The sequence below is a fragment of the Chiroxiphia lanceolata genome, chromosome 5 (assembly GCF_009829145.1).
Source record: "Chiroxiphia lanceolata isolate bChiLan1 chromosome 5, bChiLan1.pri, whole genome shotgun sequence".
Classification (NCBI taxonomy): Eukaryota; Metazoa; Chordata; class Aves; order Passeriformes; family Pipridae; genus Chiroxiphia; species Chiroxiphia lanceolata.
In genome coordinates, this window is record NC_045641.1 from 75081651 (window position 1) to 75098586 (window position 16936).

Consider the following 16936-nt stretch of genomic DNA (forward strand, 5'->3'; position numbering starts at 1 on the left):
AAGCGATTATCTGTGGTGGTTGTGTGGAGTTTGGCATGTCCTCTCCTCCTGCGGTGCTGCCATGGTGGTGCCCACAGAGCTCTTAGTGACTCATCTCTGCAGCAGCCTGAGTGCAACACCCCACTCTGGTGCACTGCCTGCAGGAAGCACTTCCAGTCAGACCTGGCAGCAAAACAACCCCTCCTCTCCTCAGGTGTGCAGGGTCCCCTTTGTCCTGGAGCCCCAGCGTGGGGCTGTGCACGTGAGATGTGGGGTGTGCCTGGGCAGGGATTGGGGCTTGGCAGCTGCTCTGGTTACTTCTCCAAACACAGCAGGAACATTTCCCCTGCGTGGTCTTTCGGGGTTGTCTAGAGGAAGTCTTCAGAAGTCCTAATAGTTTTGTTGGACTGTGCTGAACCCACTGACTGATGAAGGCTGGGACTGCTTGGCCTCCACACTGATTTGTCCTTCAGCACCTTGGAGCCAGGCCACCCCTTGGCAGGGCAGGGGTCTGAGGCATTAGGAACCCTTGTTTTACCACCTCATTACTTACCTGGACAGCCATCTCTTGCAGCATATGGTTTGTTATTGCTGGCATCATGCTAGAATAAAAAAACACTATAAGAAAGAAAATACCCACATAAAAAGAAAGCCCAAACCAGAATTCAAGGTTGTTCCTGAAGTTTGTGACTTTCTGTTCCTTGCATGAGAGAAATTAGGGACTTGGGTTTGTTCCCTCCCCCTTACCCCTTCTTCCATTTTCTACTTTCTCCTGGTTACATTGGTTTTCTTTCCCAGTCACAGTTCTCTCATCTTAGCCTGCAGTAAGTCCCGAGCCAGGGGTGCCTGTTGTTCGTCACACCATGAGGACCTCGCTAGCCCTACAGCTTGGTGCAGTTTTGTATGGATGATTGCAGAGTTTGTGGGTCCTTTTCCCCCTCCCTCCTAGCTGTTGCTGAAGCTGTGAGCCCTTTTCTTCTGCAAGCTTTGCTGCCATGGTTTTCTTTCCAGTGGTTTGGAAGCTGAGGCCAGCGTTAGGGCCAGTGCATGTTCCTTATTTTCAGCAGCAGTGCTGGACTATTTGACTTCTTTCCTGGCTCGGATCTAATCTCACAGTTGAGTTATCTATACTGTTTGAAGTCTGCCTCCAGCCATCCTGGAGGAGCTTTGCGGTCCTGCGGATGCTGGACTGCTACTCATCTCAGCTTCCCTGCTGACTTCCTGTGCGACCTCGGAGAAGTCATGCTGGATGCAGTTTTCAAAAGCACTGTTGAAAGTAAGTGAGATTTCTGCTCCTACACTACTTCAGCCTCTCAGAGTGTTGTTTTCTGTCTGTTTGTCCTCCCACATCTCCTCCTTGCTCAGGCTGCCAGCCCTTTGGAGCACTGCTGCTTCTTCCTGCTGTGTCCGTGCGTGCCTTTGGCCTGATCCCCAGATGGGATCCTGGTCACAGCTCTCAGTGACAGCATCTCAGAGCAAATGAGAGCAGGACCAAACTGGAGCTCACTGGGAATGAGTGTGAAATGTAGACGAGAAACACCTGAGCAAGGGCCGTTGGTTTGCAGTGTTGATTTCTGTTAATTGGTTACACATGGTGGCCTGGATAAATAGGTGTGTGCAGGGGCAGCTGGGAACTCTCAGAGGGCTGTGTCTGTGGTCACACACAGAGTGTGCAGGAACCAGGGTCCTTCAGCAAGCCCATGAGTTGTGGAGGTGTCCAACCCACATGGGCAGGGCAGAGGCTGCTCCTCAGGGCTTGCAGGTGCCACACATCCAGCTCCATCCAGTGCCCTGATCCGGGCAGGAACAGCCCGGGAGCCGAAGCAGTAAGGGGACAGCAGAACTCCACTAGCTGCCCTTGATGAATCTGTGCCCAGCTGTGACACAAAGGAAGGTGCAGAAGGTATGGCTAACGCTGGGGGCTAGCACTGCTTTAGTTTTTTTTGAATCTCATTTTGGCTGAGGAAATAGAAAGCACTGCTATGTAAAATATAAAAAACCATATTATTTATTAAAAAAACCCCACCATAAGTATTGTCAGGGAGTTCATTCCTCCAGCACTTTCATGTACAAGTTAAGATAGTTGAATTGATGTTTTAAAAAGAGAAAGTTAAAACCAGAAAACATGAGTTTATCTAGTTTAAATCAGAAACCCCAAAATATGAGTTTACCTAAATGAATGATGAGTATGCACTGGTTCCACTAGAGCTGATCTGAGGTGCACATGAGGTACTGCTGGGTAGTGGGAGTTGTTGCTGTATCTTTGCAACTGGGAACTTGGGGTCTTACCTTGATGGCTCTGTTCACTGGAAAATGTTACAATCTCTGCAAAACCATAAGTATTCTGTGCCACAAGCCTCAAATTTTCACCACTTGGCTATACACCACGTGTGTGTAATTAGCAACTTGGCATCAGGTGGTGACTAGAAAGTTATATTAAAATGGAAAACCTGGGCAACCTGATTTTCTATTTTCACTTTAAACAGACAAGAACAACTACCACAAATGCATCCTAGTCCCTTCTGTGGATGTTTTCTCTCATCCATTTCTTAGAGGCTTTACTCTTTTAACCAGGGGCATAACTGGCTGAACGCACATGAAACACACTGTTACTCAGGCAAATACTTTCCAATTAGAACCTGTCTGTGGTATATTTTACAGAAACTGTTTCAGTGCTAGCCAAGACCTGAAAACTGCAGTTACTGAGAGTCTGGCAAGACAGAAATCTAATGCTGGTTTAAAGGAGCAATGTCTTGTGAGAGCCTGACTTGCCTTTGGGAGCGTTTCTGGCAGAGAGAAGGTTTGAAGCTTATTAATGTTGTAAGTCAGGCAGGTGGTTTGGTGCCTGTATTGTCCGTGCTGAATGACCATAGAACTGTCCCAGAAAGGCTGGGCTGAGGCAGAAGGTCTGCTCAGAGAGGGAAACAATGGGGACATCTCTGTGTTGTCGCATAATTCCCAAGTATAATCCTCACTCTGTTTGTTCTTTAATCCAAAATTTTCTTGACTAAGTCATCCTAACTCTTTAAAGTATTTGTTTCATTGCTGCTCTAAAAATAGGTAAATCTCTTCTTCCCTGCTCTTTTTAAACTTCTAAGCAATACCTTGACTTTGTTTTAAAGCCCTTTTGCCAACTTTTTGTCTTAAGCACCAGTGACAAGAGTATGAAAGGAATAAGAAAATTATTATAGGATTAAGACAGAGTCTTGCTCCTGCACACAAGACATGTTGATTCCTTGTCCTCCAAAGAGAGCAGTCTCAGTTCTGCAATTAAGCCTGGTGTGCCTGAACACAAAAGGGGCTCATGTGCAGTAATGTGTGTGGTAGGTAGGAAAGTAATGCATGGAACAATCTTTGATTTTAAAAAAAAGACCTCCCTAAAACAATCCATAAGGAAATAGCCAAAAGTCTCTTTCAATTTTTAGTGAACTGAATAAAAAGCATTTTTCCCCTCTGTTTGCAAAGAAATGGTTATGTCTGTCTATGGTAAGGAACAAAGTGGATACACTCCTGGCTTACTGATTTTGTGATATGTTACTTCTGTCTCTTTCTCTTCAGCAAACAGATCCTTTGCTGCATGGACTGACATTTTTCTAAGTCTGTATTAATTTCCACATAGAGTAGAATTAGACTGGATACGAAAATGGTTTATTGGATCCTTCTCTGAGAGTTGTCCTCCACACCTAGTTTTCAGCGAAGGGACATGCCCCCATCCATATCCTCTTCCTCATAGCCCTGCAAATGCCCCCAGTTTTCATAACAATGCTGTGTATATGAGGAGGAAACTGTTTTTTTGAGGACAGTGACATACAGCTCTCTTGGTTCCTGTTTGTTACAAAATCTGACCAGAAAATAATTGTTTTAAAACTCTACTGAGTGGACTTTGGGCTCTTTGAAACACTCAGCTAACTCATGGTCAGTGTTAAACCATGAACTCTGAGCTTAGTGCTTGGAAACCCTAAAGGTAATGTCACTGGGAGTCTTGCATCAGTGGGGGCTTCAGGATGTGGCTGTGTGCATTGCTCTGGAGCTTAACCCAGTTCCTGTTTTCTTCTCCCTTTGAAAGCCCCGTTTGAAGTTGCTTCTTCATCTCCTCAGTTGTTGACTTGAAAGTGCAGAGTGGCCTCCTAAGCATGAGTCACACCAGCCCTCAGTCATCAGCATTGTCCAGAAATGCACTGTTTCCCTTCTCATCTCTTCTTACCCCCTTAACCAAGGGCAGAGATGATTCATCCTGTAAAAGGACTTGATTTGCATTTGATGTGAGTCAACAACTAATTCAAGATCAAGAAACAGCATCAAACAGGCCTTGCAGAAAGGGGAGGAAGTGTTCTTGTTTACTGTGGCTCAATCAGAAGTCCAGGCAGAGATACTACACTTGAAAAATCAAAAGATGGATTATGCTGGCTTGACAGCCCCCTCATACAGACTCTGCAAATGTTTGAAGAAATCAGTGTATGTTGAAATATGCTGTGTTCGAAGCAAATCAAAATCTTGTTTCTTTTTGAAACGTCCCTGCCAAGGAAACATTTCTGCCTTTTTTTTTTTTTCTTCAGAGAAATCTTTTTGCTAGACTCTCTACAGGTGAGCAAAACAAGATTAAAAAATCTCCCTTAAGAAATCCTATTAGGAATGCACTTAGAGTGTACAAATCTCGTCTTTATTTTAGACGTAAGTAATTATGTGCTTACCTGCTGCTGATGTCTTCAGGCATTAATCACCTCTTTAAAGTTAAGCATATTTATAAGTTATTTTCCTCCATTGAGGTCTAAATGCACAAAATAAGGGAGAAATCCAGGGAGGGATTAGGGCCAGGCAGTGTTACCCACCAGTGATCTAGAACCTCTGAGTAAAGTACCATCTGCCACCTAAATTTCTCCTCCCAGCTGGGGAAAGGGGTAGGTTTCTGTTCAGCAGCCAGCCAGCCCTCGTTGCCTGGGGCATTACCTTTTGCAAAGGCTCCTTTTTGCCTTACTGTGTCTTGCAATGACAGACCCCATCCTGTCTGAGACCCAGAGAATTTTCCTGAACCTATTTACACGAACATTGGGCTCTGGTGTTTGTACTGCCTCTCTTTTATTGAAAACTCAGACAGGGTGTCTGCTGACACGAGGTCTTTTCCAGGTTTCTATTCCAGCTGTAAATCATCCCTCTGCAATTGAAAGAATAACTTTTTCAGTCTGTGCAACTCTTTTCTCCACCACTGGCATAAGAGATTTGCAGCCTGGTTGTGCAGCCATGAGCACTGGAAGCTTTTCATTTTCCTGGCCATTTTCACTGGCATCCAGCTTCACTTGAGTTTCCTGCAGCTTTAACTACAGTCTCTGATGATTCTCATCGTTGCAAAAGTGTTGCTGCGAGGCCTCACGTAGCGGGGTTGGTTGATGATTTTGTACAGCAATTACCATCAGAAATCAAAGGAAGGGCGTCTTCTTCATAAGCTGTTCTTAGGCTAATTGTTGTGATTAGTGTCTCTCATACACATTTTTTGCAGATTAAAGTTTTGAGTTCAACAATTATGGCAGCCGAAATGGAGAGATGTTTTTTTCAGCCAAATTTATCATGTTGTGTGTACTTTCCTTCTGTGTAAGTAAAGAAATATTGATAACCATCTCTAACCCCCCAAGGCCTAGCAGGGCCCCCAGATCAGTCCTGGTTTTCCTACGGAAGTTAATTATTCACTCCCACATTTACATTGCTGTCTGTTAAGGTCCAAGCTTACACCACCAGCTCTGTGTCCATGATACTGTTCCACTCTTTGTCCTTACAGCAAAATACCATCGTTAACCTTCAGTGTATTCCCATGCTTTGGGGCTGGTAGGCGAAAGACCCCTTCTAAAGGTGCTGGATTCAGAGCAATAAGTCTCCTTTTTTCCTTAAGTTTTCATCTAAGTATGCTTCTAAGTATGTGTTGGCACACCTATAACGGGGAAATTGAATTCTGTTAACTTTATTTTGTATTCCGTCGTTAGCATTTCTATGCCATTAAAAACATCTGAGAATATATTTTTGAGCTTTTAATGGCTTCTGTCTTCCTACTGTATTCACTTTCTTAACAACCTAATATCTGGCATTTTCACCTCTTGAGTAAGTATTCCTTTTCCTGACAATGTTTTATAAGAAAACAATTATAAATGTTATTTCTTCAAGATTTTGTTATACTTTCACATGCAGTTCGTATCCAGACATAATGGTTTGATTTCACTTTCGTGCCACCAAAGAAAGCTTTTATCAATTCCTTTCCTATAAACGGGTTTTCTTTTCAAAGAGGTTTTGGTAACTTCAGCTGACTAGTAGCCTGTACACACTCTCTGGGTGTGAGAATAACTTATGCACCCAAATCTAAAAAAATCTATAAAATCCTGTAGCTGCATATGAAAAGAGCCCCACAGCATTTTCCTCTCTGTGATTTCTCACAGTACTGGCACACACACTCTGTTGCTGGTGGTGCTGGGGTGTGCCTGTGTCCAAGCCTTGCTGAAGCCGAGGTGCACACCATGCATTGCCTTCCCCACTCCTCTGTCCACAGGGCTGGGCTGCTCACCCTGGCAGAGAAGGCAGAGGGGTTGGTCACTGTCCTTTGCCCTTGGTCAATCCGTGCTGACTGCTCCCAGTCACCCCCTTCCCATGTCTGGAAACGGCTTCTGTGAGGGTTAGCTCCATAAAGGGACTGATGTGAGGCTGATTGACCCAGACCATCCTCCTGGCAGAAGTGTTTGCCTTTCTCCAGTGAGCAGGAGTCTCCCCCAGCTCCCAGGGCCTTCTGAAGAGTACAGAGAGCAGCCTCACAGTGGTGTTGGGCTGCTCCTTCAGCCACATCGAGCCCTACCTAGAGTGAGACAGCTGTGAAAAGAGGGAATTAGTGAGAAAACAAGGCAGAGAGGGCTCACCACAAAGCCAGCTAAAAATCTAAGGCCAGGTTGAAATGAAATGCTCCACACCTTTGAGATGGCTGGTTCTCTTGCAGCGTGTCCTCTTTTGCTCTAACCCACAAAAACATTGCCCTCATGCTCACAGGAGCAATAACATGGGCTTCTTTTTCATCATGTTCCAGTTGCTCTTGTGCTTGATCTGGAAAGGAAAATACCTGAGGCCAATACTTGGCAGACTCTTTTTGTGTAGCAGTTAAGAATAAATAGGTATACCATTGATCTAGTAATCAGAGAAAAATTATATCCAAAACCATTTCTGAAAATACATATCCACTTTCTGAAAATGTTTCCAAACATACTTGCCTTCCACAGTATTTCAGAGAAACTGTGTAATTCAGTTTTCTCTGTGAACCGTCTTCTTCTCTGAAGAGTCCACAGACATTCACCGAAGGTGAAGATGCTTGAGAGGACATTCTGCTCTTTGTCAGACACTGCTGCTTTAACAGGATTATTTACAGTGCAGAGATTATACTTTAATGTTTTTTTGGGCATACATTCTGAAAATTATTTTATTCCAGTAATCAAGCTTTTGGGAATTCATATTTTCCCAATACATTTAGTCGAAGGACAAGAATGAATCATAAACAAAATTGAGCAAAACTCAATTTAGCATTTCTAATGAGTTATTTACTGGCTGTCTTACTTCTGCAGTAGAGAAAGGGGGAGGCACTTACAGGTAAAAGCTGAGGGCCTTTAAACTCATCTTTTATTTGTACGGGACAATGCAAGTGCTGTACGGTTTCAGAGGAGTAACACAGAATGGGTTTTGCATAGGTTGTAGAGCCAGACTGATTTTTAAGTAAAATATATAGAGAGGAGACCAGGCTGAAGAAAGGGATCAGTAAAACTTGACAAGTTTTCTCCATCAGAGCGTGATTCAGGTTTTACAGTGTGTATGTGTTCTGATGGCTGTGGAGTTATGCTTATGCATATGTTTGGGTCTTGCATTTTCGCTTTATAGAAGTTGACAGGAAAGTTTTGATTTATTGAAGTACTCATAAGTTAAACTAATAGCCTGGAAAATGCCAGGTGAAATGGCACCTTTCAGTGTTCAAAGCTGATTTTCCTGTTTTGGAGCAATGTAACTCTAAGCCAGTGTGTCACAGTGCATGAAGTTCCTGTGAGAGTCAGTCAGGATATATCCTGGAGGATTGTTATGGAGCTGGCAGTATGAAAATGGACCCAAAAATCTGCATCTAGTTAGGGCTGTGCGAGATGTCCACAGTGAGAACAGAAACTGCATGGGATTTGTTTAGTTTAAGGACTTGTTTAGAAATTCAGAATAAAAACTGTGTTTGGCTGAAGTTTTATTCAAGTTCACCAAGTTGCCTACTGACTCAAAATTAATTTGCAGATAAGGCTGGGCTGATTTATAAACTGGTATCAGAGTCACAGTAAACTTGTGGGTTTGAATGGTTTCAACTGGCCGTGCTATAAAAACGAGGCAGCACTCGGTGGTTTGGCTGGGATTCGACTGCTGGGCTATTTTGAGTTCACTGGAGCCCCAAGCTCAAGGTGGAGAGCCTGGAGGTGCCAAGCCTGGGAGCCCTTGGCAGGGCTGCAGGAGTTGCCAGGGGAGCTGGGTGAGCTCCTGCAGGAGGAGGACTGTCAGTGGACCTTTCTCTCTGGAGCAGAGGGGCTGCTGTGCTCAGTCACAGAGTGAAACGTGTGTCTGTGCAGAGCTGAGCAGCTGCTTTGGGCAGTCAGAGCTCTGGCACGGGAGGAACCACTGCAAGTTCAAGACTTATTTATCCAGTTGTGAGCGGAGAGTGTTTCTCCTCGTGTTATTATGTCTACTCCTATTAACCTCTTTCTTCAACTCCCGCCAGATTTTATCAGTGATCTGTGTTTTGAGAGACAACCAGCTATTTTTGGAATGGGGCTTGTGTTTCCCTGACCACTGTTTGCATCTGCCTTGGGTGATTCGGGAGCAAATTCATCCACTTGTCTTCTCTGAAGTATAACCCGCTGTGCTTCTCCTCTTGTGTGCATGATTTCACATATTAAATTTATTTCTTGTGCTGTGTTTATTTTAAAACTATTCAGTCGTGTCTCTGTGCACATTTAAAGGGAGCCACAAATATTTATGAGGCAATTTTAACACTTAGCAATTACTTTTCTGGGGCTTGGTGCTTTAATAGCTGTAGTTGTATCAACCTTGGCTGATAATTTCCTAATTATTCATATCCTGAAGTGTTATCAGCCATCACAGAGCGTTACCAGCATCATTTTAAGCTCTCTTCACCATCTTCAGTCTGGGTTTTATTTGAAAAGCAGACATGCAGTCCCCAGTGAGAATTAAAGTAGAAGCATTAGCTTGCAAAATATATGCCAGTGACCTAATGATTCTGACATTTCCACAATACAAGCTTTACAAGAAGGCATGCAGACAGCAAAGTCTGTTTTTCTATCTCATATTTTTTTAATGGCTAAATGTTTGGAGGAAACAAAATGGATTTATTCTGCTCAATCCAGGGTATAATATCAGGACTTATCCGGTTCCGGGCCCCAGGGCTTCAGACAACTAACAAAACACATCTTACTTCTGCTCTGCTAGTTCTCTGTTATGCTTTTCACACGCAGGAAGAAAGAGTAAAAGCATAACCCAATTGAATAAAGCAGCATGGCCTGCTATTCTTTGCTTATGAAGCATCACATGATAGACACCAAATTAAGAAGAGCCCCCCACCTGTGGTTAAGTATGTATGCAACTGTCAAGTCCTTTTATATAATATAGGGGGAATTTTACCATCCCCTTCACTGTCAGAGCTCAGGAATATGTTAAAAATGTTAATGCCTTACCAAAGCAGGCTTCATTATTTTTTAATAATCCAGTGATTTTACATCATTTAAATAAAAATCAAAGGTGCTGCTCCCCATTCTATTTTGAAATGCTCCTACCTTTCAAATCCTTTGCTCTGATATATGGAAAGAAAACTAATCTGTGGTGGTTCTCCTTGTAGAGTTTAAGTTGCAATTTGTTTTTTGGCTATTCAGTCACTGTTTATGTAAGGATGTATTGGGATAGGGCTGTCTGCCATGATATGGTAAAAAAAAATAACATCTTTTCTAATAAAAATAAGTTGCTATTTAAACAAGAGGTTAAAGGAAATCTATCCTCTCTGTTGACCTTTCAGACTGTGGTAAGCATAGAACATACAGTGCCAATTTTATGACACAGCTGTGTCAAATAGATTGTATGTGACATATTTCAGTTGTGCTTTCAAAGAAGGTTTAGATGTAAGAGTCAGGAGGGAAAACCCATTCAAAAGTGTGCTTGTTACTTTTTGTACAGTGACTTCATGGACCAAGCACCTAATGACTAAGACATGCCATATGCAAGAACATTCCCTTAACCACAGGGTTTTCTGCTTCATTTGCTTGGAGTGCTCCACATTTTTCCTGTCGTTGCCCTGAGAAGTCACAAGCAAATGTGATGGCGATGGCAAAGTCTCAGAGGTGCCTGGCATTTGTTCGGCTGCTGGGCTGGGAATTTCCTCTCTTGTGTTTTCCCTTCCTCTCTCCCTTTTGCAGGCTTTATCTACCCAGGTGATGAGGCAGTTGCAGGGATTTCTCATACCTACATATGTCAGAGGTGTCCTGAGTACATCATAGCCCCGTAAACCCAAGTTGCCTCCTTGTGATGCAGCGTTCAGTAAATCAGCAGTGAGGGCATCACTTCAAATTCAGCAGGAGGATCTGTCCCACAGTTCTGTGACAGAAATATTCCAAACACCTGGCTATAGACCAAGGAAATGCAAGGTTCAGAAGTGGCTTGTCACTGTGTGTGAAAACCCAGTCCTTGCTGAGCAAGAGAATCATTAGTTGCTTTGGGGGATTTAGCCTGGAATGAATGTGACTCCTTTTCTTCCCCCATTTCTTCCCTGCAGTTGCTGGTTCTCTCTGTGCATGGAGAGGAAAAGCATTGCCAGGGCCATCATTAGCTTATGGTGCCTCTTTTCTTTTCATGTGGGCTTCTCTTTGCTGCAGAGGTGAAAGCTGTGGAAGCCTTCTGCCTTTGAAGAACTACTTAAGATGAAATGGTTCTGAAGTGCATTTAAGGGTGTTTACTTTAGGCACTTTATTTTTTTTCTTTATTTTTATTCCTATTGGAACTGGCTAATGTTATTCATTAAACTAACAATTTCTCCCCTGCCTGTTCTTAAGTGTGACTTGTGACCTTGCAATCTGTGTATTTTGTCATCACAATGTGTTACCATGGAACTGATTTTGATGTCATGAATAAGGGCATTGTGAGTTTCCACGTTCCCAAGCATATTTGAGACACAGGTTTGGAAACAAAAATGACTTCACCAGTTAAATATTGTTAGATCCTATAGTATATCAAAGGTAAGAACACTTGTGCCCTATATTCCTTTACATAGAAGAATCTGAGGTTAGGAATTTCAAAGCAGGTATATACAAGAATAACACTACAAAAAGCATTTCACAAGATTAAATATTTTGTGAGAGTATTGAACTCTAACCTCTTTATGTTACTGTAGACAAAAATCTTTCACATTGTTCATGGAGACTTCTCAGACTGTCTAATAGGGATTCTCTATAAAGGGGAAGAAATGCAGTGAGCAGAAGGGCACTGGGATGCTGCTGGGTACTTAACTCCTTCGGGACAAGAGTGGCCCCAGGGAATGTCCCACCCCAGATCCCTGGCAGGCAGACAGAGGGCAATGTAACATTGCTGCTTCTGGGGCTGAGAGCAGCAGTGGGGACTGTTCAGGAGAGCCTTACACAATGCACAAAGGGAAAATACACTTTTGTTGGGCAGCAGAGTGCATCTATTGCATGCCTTAAATGAAAGAGAAAGCCAGTTCCCTCAGCGATCTACCTACCCACGTGAGGTTAATAGAGTTCAATTGAATCCCTTGTCAAGCTTTCCCCAGGGTGTTTAATTCATCACAGTTAGAGTTGATAACATTCTGTTGTAATGAAAAAGTTTGAAAAGCCTCAAGTGAGGTTAAAATCCCGGGTTGCCAAAAGTTCTAGTTTAACAGCAACCTCAGATGCAGTTGTTTATTTGATCTGCTGGTTTTCTCTCCAGATGAGACTTACCCATCCATTGCATTTTACAATCTAGCTCAGTACCATTTTGCTCCTGGCACCCGGCAAATATGTCCTCATTAAGTAAAATTTATGCTAATACCATTCTGATTAGCCAGCAGTCATTGATATTCACTCTCATTAGCTAAATTGGTGCTCTGGAAGACATCCCGTGGAGGACTTTTTTTTCCTGTTTTAAACAGAATATAAAATGTATGGATTCACAGAGAAGACAGATGATGATAATTATACCCTGTGTTTACTCAAGCAGGTTTTTTATCCTAAAGGCTCCCAAAGTACTTTGCAGAATTTACATCTGCAAGGGGGGAGAAGACCTCGTTTTTTCCCTTCTGAGAGGAAAACCTCTATCAGAAATAGAGAAGCCATTCTGGTTTCATGTTATTATGACAGATTGCACAAAGGAATCTTTCATTCTGAATTCATGAGCAATTTTTGATGGGACAAAATGCTGGACACTTCACAGGAAATCCAGCTGAGGAATAAGCTCAATTCATGTGGTAATGAGACTTTCTATATACAATCTTTTTGGAGCAACCCTGTGACTCCAACTTAGCATCTCTAGGAGTTTTGCCTCCAATGATATTGCAAAATTAGCTTGAATGTGAACCTGGCATCAAAAGCACAAGGATCCTCTTTGCCCACCCTTACACATCTTGGTTGGAAGGAATGATAATTACAGCTGAGAATTTTATTATATTTTCTTCTGTTCAAACATATGATCAGTTCAAGCCGTGGTTTAATACAGTCTGGTATGAGGATGCTGTGATGAATTTCCATCCCTTTTCTGTTAGTTCTCTTAAAGGGCCTTTGTCAGGCAGATATGACCAAGCAGGAAGCTGTTATTGCCAAGGTGGGATAATCTTGCCATTAACACTGTTAGGTCCAAGAATGTGTTTCTTTGTATCACAGCCTCCACTTCAAGTGCCAAACAGAAAGCAATGATCTTAATGCCTTATAGTCTCACTCATATTAACAAAAACCCCAGTTGGTGTCTCTCTATATGCAGACATAGCCGTCCTTTATAAACTCTGCCCCTATACTCTTCTGTACCTTTAAATGTTGGCACTCTGCATACTCTGTTCTCTTTAAAGGGGAAAAGCATTTCTGTGGTCTGTTCAATCCTTGACCTTACTGGCAGAACTAGGAACAAGAGTGTCTGTTCTTGCTAATTTTTTACCTTGTGAATCTGCAATCAATACTGTGCTTCCTCGAGGCTGCCGAGCAGCACACGGTGACCAGCGGCAGTGGGAAACACTGGCCACAGTGACCTTTGGCTGGGCTGCAGATTCCTCAGTTGGTCTTTGAATCCCCCCCACTGAACAGTTCACGTCACTCCCATGCAATAATTGCAGTGTTTTCACATGTGCTCTTCTGTTTCATCTCACTCTTATATTGATCTAATCTTCTCTTCAGTAATCAAAACTAATTCCACATCCAAAGATGCTTTGGAGGGGAGATCAGTGGCCACAAGCAGCAATGTGAAACCACCCAGATGCAGATAAATTGCCATTCTCCCTCACTGCACACAGAAATTGTGTCCTAATGGTATAGCAATTACTGTGTTTCCATGGTGATGTGTGTGAGCACTATAAATAATGTTTGATGTTTATAAACAACCCAGTTTATACTGAATTATACACACTATTTGTATGCTAATATCCAGGATGCACTTCTAAGTATTTCACAGCAGCAGAATAGCAAACAGAAAGCTGAAAGTTTTGGGAGCAGTGCAGTGAACCATATGATTATTATTTTTTTTCTGTGTTTATGTCCAAAGGAAAAACTGCATGAACTGAATCTGTTTCTTATTGTAATGTGTACACTTAATAACGGAAAAGAAATACTGAAAAGAAAACCTCACAGAATTAGCAAATTTTTTTGCTACCCATCGTCATTACTACGCTGAGGTTTTGTCCCAGAAGGTAAAAAACATTTAGGTTCCAGTGGAGCACACTCTGCCAGCGCTGCGTGTGCCTGCTGGGCTGGGCAGCCGGGCCGGGCTCCGGCAGCCGCGCTGGGACAGGGAAGCAAAGGCAGGGAACGAATCCCTGGGAGCGCACGGGAGTGCTGGCGGGGCACGGCACCTGTGGGCAGACACGTAGCAGCGCTGGGCACGGCTGGAACAGCCCGAGAGGGCCCTTTCCCCATTGTTTGGGGGTAAATGGAATACACTGCAGCACATTTGTTCCTTGGCAGCCGGCCCGGCAGAACTGCCGGCCTGCTCGGCTGTGGGCGCCCCTGTATTTACATTAAAATAGTTTGGAAAATTCTGCCTTTTTTCATGCCCTGAGTGTGTAAACATGGTCTGAGGTGTGCTCAGCCCGGGCTTGTGCCTCTGCACATCCTCGGCCGTGGCTGTTTGCTGGACACAGGGCAGCTCCCAAGGGCAGCAATCCCTGAGAGCACGGTGTCCCTCGTGCCTGTGATTTCCTGAGACGTGCACGGCCAAAATGACAGCAATGGAATAAATGCTTTGTCATCTGGGTGGGGTTGTTTGTTTGTTTGCCTCATCCACCTCGGAATGAGTCCTCAGCCTGTGCTGAGGGTGTGTAGCAACGTGCTCTCATGGCAGCGTGTGTATTTTGCACTGGTTTGTTGCTGGTCTTGAAAAGAAAGATGCTCAGTGCTGGCTTTTGGGGATGCACCAAGAAAACAAATACTAAGGCAAAATAATGTGGGATTCAGTGAAGGCCTGCTGGCATTGTGGCAGGGCTGCAGTGTCCCTGGAGAACCGCTGTGCTTGGTCCATGAGTGCCTCCTGTTCCTCAGGCTCTTCAATAACTCCTCCAGCACTGGCCCCCGAGTGTCCTCCTGAGCTGCTGCCAGGAGAAGCAGCAATGACCACACCAAGTTTTCCAGCAGTTTGTCTGTAGATCTGGAAATCAGTCTTGCCTTCTGCCCTGTTCTACCCCAGAGGGTGCAGAAGTATCACCACCCCACAGTGCAGAGAAGCCAAGCCCTTTCCACGTGGAAATGCTGAAAAAGACTGAAAATAACCCCATTTAAATTCCCTGTGGTATGGCTGTTGGGATGAGTAGTCCTGTGTCTCACCAATGTCTGCAGTGATGTTAAAAAACCTTCTAAGTCTGTGCCTCACTACACCTGGCGTGTGCTCCCTGATTCCCACACACCAGGGTCCTGCAAAGTGTTCTCTTGCCAAGAAAGCACAAAAATTTATTGTTCCCTGGATTTTAGATAGGGTCTGGTTTGGACCAGCTAACTAATTTCAGTTTGATAATTGTGAAATCTTTCTGTATCTTGTTCCTCCTCTTTTTCAAGCTTTTAGATTAAATATATCAGAATATATAACTAATAATATTCATTATATAGAAAAATCATATAATTATTAATAGAGAATATATACTGGCATATTAATAAAGCATATCAACATATAAATATATTATGTCTTAATGATATGGCAATAAGGTATAGTATATAATATATGATTATATGTTAATATCATATGTCATTATATATTGTTACAATACATCAATAATTATTTTATAGTTATTAATTTATATTAATTTGTGTGAGTTATTAATTGATATATTAATTGATTTCTATAATTATAATTAATTACATACTATATATTATATGTAGTATATGTTATATTTTTTTATAATATATAATTAAAATAATACAAGGAAGCTGACTCTCAAAAGTTTTCTCACTTGATAATCTGTTTTTATGGTGAATTTGAGAGATGCCTCACAACTCCACCTTATTTTGGCCTTGATTAACCTCTCTTTTCCTAACAAAGAAATTTTTCTTTGCAAAGTTTGAGAGTTTTTTCCAACCAAGACAAGTGTGTGACTGTGTTAGAGGACAGATAAATGTGTGTAGCCTTGCCAGCCCCATAAGTGCTGCAGTTCCATACTGAGTAGGATCTGTGCCAGCATTACTGTTCTGCACAGACTCTGTCTTTTCAGTAGTTTCCAGTTTTTAATTTTTGTGGATCTGTTTTTATCCATTTTTTTTTCTTCCTGGTGCTTCTGTTGACTGTGTGAGCTACATTATCATTCTGAGACTAATCCTGACATTTCCCTGCAGAGGTCTTTTTTCCATAGCTGAGTTACTGAAGGGAAGGAAAACATGGGAATTTCGCTAAATTCAAAGCTTTTGAACAAAAGATGTCTCAACATTTTCCAAACAGAAATGGGTAATTTAGGATGAGATGTTCAGAACCCAGAGGGATTTAATCACCTTTGAAGCCAGACTTAGAGGAGCCTCTCATTTAGGTCACAGCATCCTCTAGTCTGGCTTTGCTGGGTGTAGAGTGGGAGCTGAGCAGGGCTCCGTTTGATTTATTGCTCCCTAAGCTGATGTTCTTCCCTTGCAGTCACCCAGTGGAAGGGGAAGCTGAGCTGCCTCCTGGTTCAGCTGGAGATGATGGGAGCAGGCAAACACTTCCCTGCACTGCAGTGCCAGCAGAAAGGAGCTCAGGACCGTGGCCAACTCCCTCTGCAAGGGCTCCTGGATCTGCCTCAGCCTGAGGAGAGACGCTGGAACAGGTACCACACTGGGAGGGACTGGAGCTCACTGGAAAGCTGAAGTGGAGAAAGAAGCTCAAGTGAACCCATCTAGGGAAAAGAGGCACCTCTGGAATGCAAAAAGGCTTTAAACAAAACTGAGGATGCCATTTTTAAAGCAAAAGCGGGCCCTTGGGAAAGCATCCATTTGGCTGGGTTTTGAAAAATTTGATTTCTGTTTATTCTCTTTGATGGTAGGTAGTTAGAGGGATGGAGAGAGGGTTTCAGGAATACCTGAAAGCAAAAATTGACAATGCTGGTACTTTCACTAAGTGTATTTTATGTAGACATAACTTGCTCACACAGAATCAAAAACTATATAAACGGTTCAAATACTGGTAGAGGGTATTTCATTTACTGAATCTTAATTTCCACTTGAGGAAATTAAGCCCCAAAAGGTCCGTAGTACCTCTTATT

General features: G+C 42.9%; 1 long non-coding RNA gene across 2 annotated transcripts in view; it reads left to right on the forward strand.

The window, feature by feature from the left end:
• Positions 1-16936, forward strand: part of LOC116787342 — a 135001-nt gene that overhangs the window by 39434 nt on the left and 78631 nt on the right. For both annotated transcript variants that reach the window (XR_004357256.1, XR_004357257.1), the window contains exon 10: positions 16330-16501. This is a non-coding gene — a long non-coding RNA (uncharacterized LOC116787342). The remainder of the gene's footprint in view (positions 1-16329; positions 16502-16936) is intronic.